Here is an 8,239-nt window from a genome sequence, read left to right on the forward strand (position 1 = left end):
TTCCTAAAAAAAAAACAGCTCGGCCCTGGCCTTTCTCTGTCTTAACCCAAAAAGAAAATATATAGCCTAAAAAAACCAAAAAGAAAATAATCCCCAATCCCGTCCCGACTCCCTACGCCGCCGGTGCATTCTCGCCGCGGCCTCGTCCAAAAGAGGCGCTCTCGCCACCCCCCGCGCGCCCTGTCAGCTTCGCGGAGAAGCCGCTCCGCCCCCCCCGTGGCGTCACCCTTGTCTTCGCCGAGGAAGCCCGCCTTGCCGCCGGCGATGGTCGCCGCGCAGGAGCCGAGGAAGGAGTGCCCGCCGGACCTCACGAGCGGGCTCTTCAGGGCCGACGACTTCTGCACCTACAGCCCCAAGGTGAAGCCCTGCTCCCGTGCGTTACTTTTTTCGAGCGGGCTCTTCGCGGCGTGTTCCTCTCGGCTTGGCAAGAGCAACCATACTCAGATAACTGCACATTGCTTACTTTAGATGGCACTGTAGACACGCGGTCAGGCAAGTTTAGCTGTCAGATGGATATACTAATCTTGGAATTCAAATTTCAGAGTTGGTATACTGTAGTAGCAGTAGTAGATATCAAACAACTTACGCCCTAGAGTGATTATTGTTCATCAACATGTGTGACTATTTTCTGCTTGGGATTTGTAAATTCAGTTATGTGGCAGCTAAATAGTTGATCCTTGATTTATGTCGCAGCAACTGAACGGCGAAGATAGGCTGAGTACCCTGCCCGACGATCTTTTACTGTCCATCTTGGGGAGAGTCAGTTCACGTGTGGCGGCAAGGACAAGTGTGCTCTCTACACGGTGGAGGCATCTTAGTTGGTGGCTGCCTGAGCTCAGCATCAATGTCAAGGATTTCCTATCTGCTCCGTGTGCTGACCCTATGGAGGCAAATGATATGGAACAAGCTATGGCGTCTTTAACCAAAGCAACCAGGAGTTTGTTGGATAAACAACAGAGAGAATCCAGTATCTCAAGTTTGCACCTTAACCTCTATTTGATCGGCAATTTCCTTTGCGAAGTTGGCCGACTGATAGGTGATGCAATCGACAGTGGTTTGTTGAAAGATTTGGATCTCACCATTCTTGATGAGATGGAGCCTCTCGACTGTAGTGAGGAAGAGCTGCAACAGTGAGCTCAAGACATAGATGCTTTTTTCACTGCCTACCCTAGTGTCCTCCTCTGCCTCACAAAGCTCTCTCTAAAAAATGTAGGCTTTGACAAATTGGACATGCACCATCTCCTGTTTGACTGCTGCAAGCAACTGACGCATCTAACTCTTCATCATTGTGATACTGGTTCCTTCTCTCTCTTTAAGATTGATGCACCAGGCTCAAAACTCCGTATTCTAGAAATCGAGAAGTGTCGCTTTCTGAGAATCGACCTGGTGTGCCTCCCGAAATTAGAGAAGTTCTTATGGGAGACCTGGGTATCTCAGGTTGCCCCATTGACCTTTGGTTTTGTCCCATCTCTTGGGGAATTAGAACTCTCAAGTGGTTCAAATTGTGATCAACGCTTATTTAGATTAAGTGAACTTCTACATGGAGTAACAAGCATACATACTCTCACATTGGATTTCCAAGGAGAAACCAAAGTACTTCTTTATTTTCGCCAAATGGTACTTTATTTGGAATTTGTCATGTCATTGCAGATATAGAAGTTATATCATGGATGTGTTTATTTATGATGGAGAACAAACGTAGCTGTAAATTCTTTGATAATCTCACTTCTGTGCTTGCAAACTATCAATTCTTATTTTGTTTGTTTATTTAATGTTGTGATCAGCTTTGGGTGCAACCTGAATTGGAGGAACTTTGCACCGCATTCAGCAAACTAAGGAAGCTGTTCGTACGTGGTATATTTGTTGAATTTGACATTTCATGGACGACAGCCTTTCTTGTAGCAGCACCATCTATCGAAATGTTGTATATTGAGGTGATGTCTTTGTCTATATTTATTTTCTTGTCCACATTTGGAGCTTTATTTTTTCACAAATTTTGGTGAAAAGTTGGCTAGAACTTGGTTCAATTGACATATCTAATGAATCGGTAACACACATGCAGGTATGGGAACATACATGCGATGTGGGCGAGGCCAGACCTGCTTCCTACCATGACAGAAAGAGTCCTCGATGGGAAATGCACTTGGACAGCAGCTCCGAGAACAGGCTTCTAAAAGAGCTAGAATTTGCTGGATTTAAATCACTCGAACAACAGTTTACATTTATAAGATCCATGTTGGAGCGATGTCCCAACTTGCAGAAGATAGTTCTGGGAGATGAGGAGCAGTGCGATGACTGCGACACCCTTAAGGTACCTCGTCCTTCGAGATTTCCAAGGAAGGAAGATGAGCAAGAAATGGTGGTTAAGCGGATTAGAGATGAAATGTTCTCGCCAGAGATATTTTTTTATGAGTACGAAGAGAGCTGACATATCTCAATCCAAATAATTTTTATACTTATAATTACCAGGGATCTAGGCACATGACCTGTCTTACAACCAGCACTATGAACAATCTGCAAGTAACACATTCTTCACTGGAAATAACTAACGAAGCAAGAAGCTGATATCTTTTGGTTTCCCGCGGTGAAGTGATTACTTTATGCAGCTCATCCATGGATTTCATCCTGACCATGCATTCAGAGAGTCTGTATTCGTAATTCTCGGGCCTGCTGTCTCTATACCCAGCAAACTTGTCTTCTTTCTGACTCAAGTCATCATCTTTTTGAGTCGCGCTGTCTTCTTTCTGAAATCAAAGGCCTTCTTTACAGCAGCAAAATATCTGGGAGATAATTTCATGAGCGATAGACAGATGTGTAGACAAATCGGATAGGATCAGTGGGGTGCTTATTCGACTTTACAACACCAGAATAACTGGGAGATAATTCCATGAACAATAGACAGATCTGGTGACAAATCAAACTAAGGAACAGAAGTTTACATAGGGACGGGGATGTCTAATTTTGGCCCAGGACGTGAGTTTGTGGAGTGAGGAACCCGCGGGGTATCCCTGCTGCTGCTGCCTCTGGTTGTTCATCTTGGTCGCCTTGCCTTCTGCCACGTCTCCACCTCCGGAGCAGAAGCCTTAAGGATAGATTAGCTCCGTGTTATAGACAAATTTACAAGCAAATTTTGTGTGGCCCTTTATTTTCTCATATCTAGGTTTTCCTTGTTTCTTTGCAATTTTATAATCATATATGGCTAAATCACTAAACCGAGCACGGCTGGGTCATTCATGCGAACGAGCTGGATTGATTTCTCTTGATATTTCTGGAGGCGGTGAATGAGAAGGTGGTGCGGAACCAGTACAAACTCTTGGTATCTTGGAGCATGTACATGGTGCCGCCCTTCTTCCCCCGGGATAATTTGATTTGGCAATGCTGCTTATTTCAGGACGCATGGTTATCCTGTGGTGCTTAGTCATCCAAGTTATGGACGATGCACAAGTCAACCAATTATTATTGTGCAAGGAGTAACCATTACTCCAGTTTCTTATCATCTTGGTTCTAAATTTGTTGATGGTCTTAGCCAGGACGCTATATGGCTACATGGTGCATCAAGTATGTACTTTGTGCCAATTTCCTTCATTTTTTTGCTTTCATAATTTCCTTAATTTTAATGGCGTCCAGTGAGGAGGAAAAGAAATACATTATCGTATTGGCAGACACATTATTTTTCTATGGTCCGTATCAACGCCCGGATATTCTTCTATTTCGTATAAACGTCGATAAAGTCGGCTTGCAAAAATTCGACAAAACCCTACTGGACTACCTAGTGCAGCTGTCCATGACAATAGGACGGGACCAGTAGAGTTGCGGATGCTATCTTGAGAATTCGGGTCTGTACACGCAACATAGAGGACTTCTGGGTGTGGTATCCAGATAAAAAAGGGCTGTGAGCTCGGCATACAGATTTTTGGTTAGCACGAATGCAGCGTGAAGAGGTGGTTAGAGGGCAGAACTGGGGCATCCACAGGACAGGAGGAAGAGAGGGCCTGGTCTGCTCTATGGAAGATGTCAATACCTTCGAAAATCAAAGTATTTCTATGAAGATTGGCACGTCATTCGCTGCCTACTATGGACGTTTTGCACCATAGAAACATGGCAACCCAGAACACATGCCCATTGTGTGGGTGCCAGGACTCATGGTGGCATGCTTTGCTTTCATGTACCATGTCGAGGTGCGTGTGGGCACTATCTAAGGAGGATGTGGTGCTGACAATGGCAGAGTTGGAAGAACCTAGTGCCAAAAGATGGATGTTTAAATTATACAACAAGCTGGATCACTCCAAGTTCACGAAGATGGCTGTTACGTTGTGGGCTATTTGGTATGCATGTAGGAAAGCTGTGTATGAGGCAATCTTTCAAGCGCCGCAACAGACCATATCATTCGTGGACAATTTTCTAGCAGACTTGCAACTACTCCCTACTAGGGAACCCATGGTGGTGAGTCCGACAACAACCATGGTCCAGCCTCAACGATGGCTCGCTCCAGAGGCTGGCGCTGTCAAGGTGAATGTGGATGGAGCCTTAGCACGGAACATGCGTGGTGGAGTTGTGGCAGCACTCTGCCAAGACCAAAATGGCATCTACCTTGGTTCCTCTGCGATGGTTTACGGGGGCATCATTGACCCGATGATCTTAGAAACTTTTGCTTGCAGAGAAGGGCTAGCATTGGCAGATGATCTGGCTGCTCATAACATGGTGATTGCCTCCAACTGTCAGGGAGTAGTCAAGGACATCAACCAGGAGACAGGTGGCTCGAATGCAGCTATCACACATGAAATAATAGCTCGTAGCTCTAGTTTTCCTTCTTGCAAGTTTTTTTTTGGAAAAGGACGAATACCCCTGGCCTCTGCATCTGGACGATGCATACAACCATTTTTATTAATTATTAACACAAGACCTTACAAAGTCATACAACAATAAGACCAAAGCCACCATCTAAGCAACATCTGTCGCTACTCCTATCCAGATGATGAAGGGGCGCTGATAGTCTAGGCCTAATACCAAACAGACCTTGCAGCCAAACCTAACATCTAAGACATGAGGTCCCAACCAGGACGCCTGCCGGGTATGGGCACCCAGTCCGGCGTGCTCCTCAGCCAGGACGCCTGCTGGGTATGAGGCCGCCGCAGCCACTTGCCATCAATCCATCTTCAGAGCTGTACTGCTGCATCAACCTTGCCCGGTCTAGCTGTCGCCGACGCCACCACGACGCTGGACAGTGTCGACCTCCTGCGCGTGTCCATCACCACACATCTGACGCCAAGCCTCCGCTGCTCCATGCCGCCAAGAGCCGCCGCCATGAATATGTAGAAAGAAACACCGCTCCACCGAAGAAGCCATCCGCTGTTCCCTCGAGCCCGAGTGCATCTCCAGGAATGCCGCCCCCAAGGGGGTAACAACACATGAATGTTGCCGTCACCCGATCAACTGATCTAGGGTTTCCCCCGGAGGTATTGGGTGGGTTTGGGATTTGTTCCTCGATGATGCCTTCATGAAGGAAATGATGATAAGGGCATCGTCATCACCGGCTCCAGCCAACGACCGAAGACCAAGTTTTCACTAGGATCCGTCTCAAGAAATCCACCCGACAACCTGTACACTGTCTCGACCGCCTTCAAAGCCCTAGATCTAGCCACCTAGATCCGGCGACCAACCGCAACAGCAGTGCCACCGTAGGATCCCTGGCACACCGGCCACTGCCTGAATGCGCCACCACTGGAGCCTGGGAGGAGGACTCCCACCCCACCTCGCCAAACCGTGAGAGCCGTCGAGATGGATCTCGCACGCTCATCACCGTCTCTGATCGGAACCAATCCGTGGCAAAACCACGAGATCGCCGACGCAGATCCGCCTTGGATATGGACTGCACCATGCCATGCCGCCGCGAGAAGCTGGAGCTTCACCCGCCGCCGCCCCAGGATCCTGGTCTGGCCAACCCGGACCTCCATGGCGCCCTCTTCACGCCGCCGCCGCCGGCTCGCCACCAGGCAACCGCGTCGCCGCCCAAGGCCTCCGCCCGGAGCACGCCGTCGCGCCACCATGGATCAGATCGCCGCCGCACCGTCACGCGCATGGAAGTCCCGCCCCACCCCCTCCGACGCGATCCAGGGAGGAAAGCCTCCGCCACTGCCGTCGGCCCTCGGGCTTAGCCCGGCGGCGTCCTCCGGCGGCGGCGGAGGAAAGGGAGGGAGGTGGTGGTGACCCTGGCGGCTAGGGTTTGAAGAGCCGCCCGAGTCGCCCGAGACGGGGGCAACGCGGTGGAAGGGACGGGCCTGAAGATGAGCGCAAAAACTTTAATTTTGAGGCTCACAATCTCGCAAAGTATGCATGTAATCTAGATGTAGGTAGACATGTTTGGTTGGGCAATCCTCATGACCCAACTCTTGTACCTATGAACATTACTTTGATTCAATAAAGCCCGCGAGATTACTCAAAAAAAAAAGGCGTGGATATGCATTTGGCCCTCCACCTAGCAATTTTCTTCAAGGTCTTGTCAATTTGCGCCAGGAAATCCTGCCACTTGAGCTTCTTGGCCGACAAGGGCATACCCAGATACGTGCACACAGAAACTGGCTAGCTAACACCCAGGAAAGCTTGAATATCAGAGAGGTCAATTTATTCACATTGAATAGGGAGGATCTAGACTAACCACTAAGCCCACCTCCCCCCAAGTCGTCCGCTCCTAGGCGACACGGGGGCGAATCCCTAGCTCCGGCCCGAGGCCACCTCCGCCCCCTTCCTCCTCCCTCCGCCGCCAGCGGCGGCTGATACGTCTCTGTCGTACCTATAAATTTTTATTCTTTCATGACAATATTTTACTACTTCCACATACTTTTCGAAACAATTTTTATGATTGCTTTGACTAACATATTGATCCAGTGCTCAGTGTCAGTTCCTGCTTTTTGTTTCGCTGAAAATCCATATCCAACAAAGTCCAAACGCGATAAAATTTTATGGAGATTTTTTTGAAATATATGTGATTTTTGTGAAAAAACCTGCTTCACAGCAGCAAAATATCTTGGAGAAAATTTCATGGACGATAGACAGAGACAAATCAGATAGTATCAGTGACTGCTTAATTATTTGCCTTTACAACACCAGAATAACTGGGAGATAATTCCATGAACAATAGACAGATCTGGTGACAAATCAAACCAAGGAACAGAGGTTTACATAGGGACGGGGATGTCTGATTTTGGCCCAGGACGTGAGTTTGTGGAGTGCTGCCTCAAGTTGTTCATCTTGGTCGCCTCGTCTTCTGCCACGTCTCCACCTCTGGAGCACAAGCCTTAAGGATACATTAGCTCTTTGTTATAGACAAATTTACAAGCAGATTTTGTTCCTTCTTTCTTTCCGATTTTATAGTTATATATGGCTAAATCACTAAACTGAGCATAGCAGGGTCGTTCATGCTAATGAGGTGGATTGGTTTCTCTTGATATTTGTTGAGGCGATGAATGAGCAGGTGGTGCGGAACCGGTACGAGCTCTTGGTATCTTGGAGCATGTACATGGTGCCGCCCTTCTTCCCCTGGGATAATTTGATTCGGCAATGCTGCTTATTTCAGGACGCATGGTTATCCTGTGGTGCTTATAGTCATCCAAGTTATGGACGATGCACAAGTCAACCAATTATTATTGTGCAAGGAGTAACCATTACTTCAGTTTCTTATCATCTTGGTTCTAAATTTGTTGATGGTTTTAGCCAGGACGCTATATGGCTACATGGTGCAATAAGTGTGTGCTTTGTGCTAATTTTTCTTTTTCTTTTTTGCTTCCATAATTTCCTTTATTTTTAAAAATGGCGTCCAGTGAGGAGGAAAGAAATACATGTTCATATCGCCAGAGACGTTATTTTCCTATGGTCCGTAGCAATGCCTGGATATTCTTCTATTTCGTATAAACGTCGATAAATCGGCTTATAAAAATTCGACAAACCCTACTGGACTAGCTTGGGCGGCTGTCCACGACAGTAGGATGGGACCAGTAGAGCTGAGGAGCAGGAGTTCCCAGCTCGAGTTACCCACGAATTTCAGTCGACATACCTGAAAATCAAGTTTGGCAGTTGTGGGCACGGACTAGTACTTGCAACGCATGGCCCCCCACCAATTCAGTCGACGGACAGCACCCTGCATGAAAATCAAGTTTCTATCAAGTGTGTATTTCATTAAAAAAAAACAATTGTGGGCTTGTGGCCACCGACAATTGCAGCGCATGGTTAACAAGTCTATAAG

At 47.4% G+C, this 8,239-nt stretch overlaps 1 pseudogene across 1 annotated transcript; it reads left to right on the forward strand.

Annotated features, from left to right (window-relative positions):
* The first annotated feature begins 684 nt into the window (after window positions 1-684).
* LOC125530364 (putative F-box/FBD/LRR-repeat protein At2g05300) lies at window positions 685-2,512 on the forward strand (annotated as a pseudogene). The gene is made up of 3 exons (XR_015602190.1): window positions 685-1,593; window positions 1,785-1,934; window positions 2,063-2,512. The product of XR_015602190.1 is annotated as a putative F-box/FBD/LRR-repeat protein At2g05300 (transcript).
* Window positions 2,513-8,239: the final 5,727 nt, after the last annotated feature.

Source organism: Triticum urartu, chromosome 4A, assembly GCF_056163025.1.
Source record: "Triticum urartu cultivar PI428250 chromosome 4A, HENAU_Tu73, whole genome shotgun sequence".
In the NCBI taxonomy this organism is placed as follows: Eukaryota; Viridiplantae; Streptophyta; class Magnoliopsida; order Poales; family Poaceae; genus Triticum; species Triticum urartu.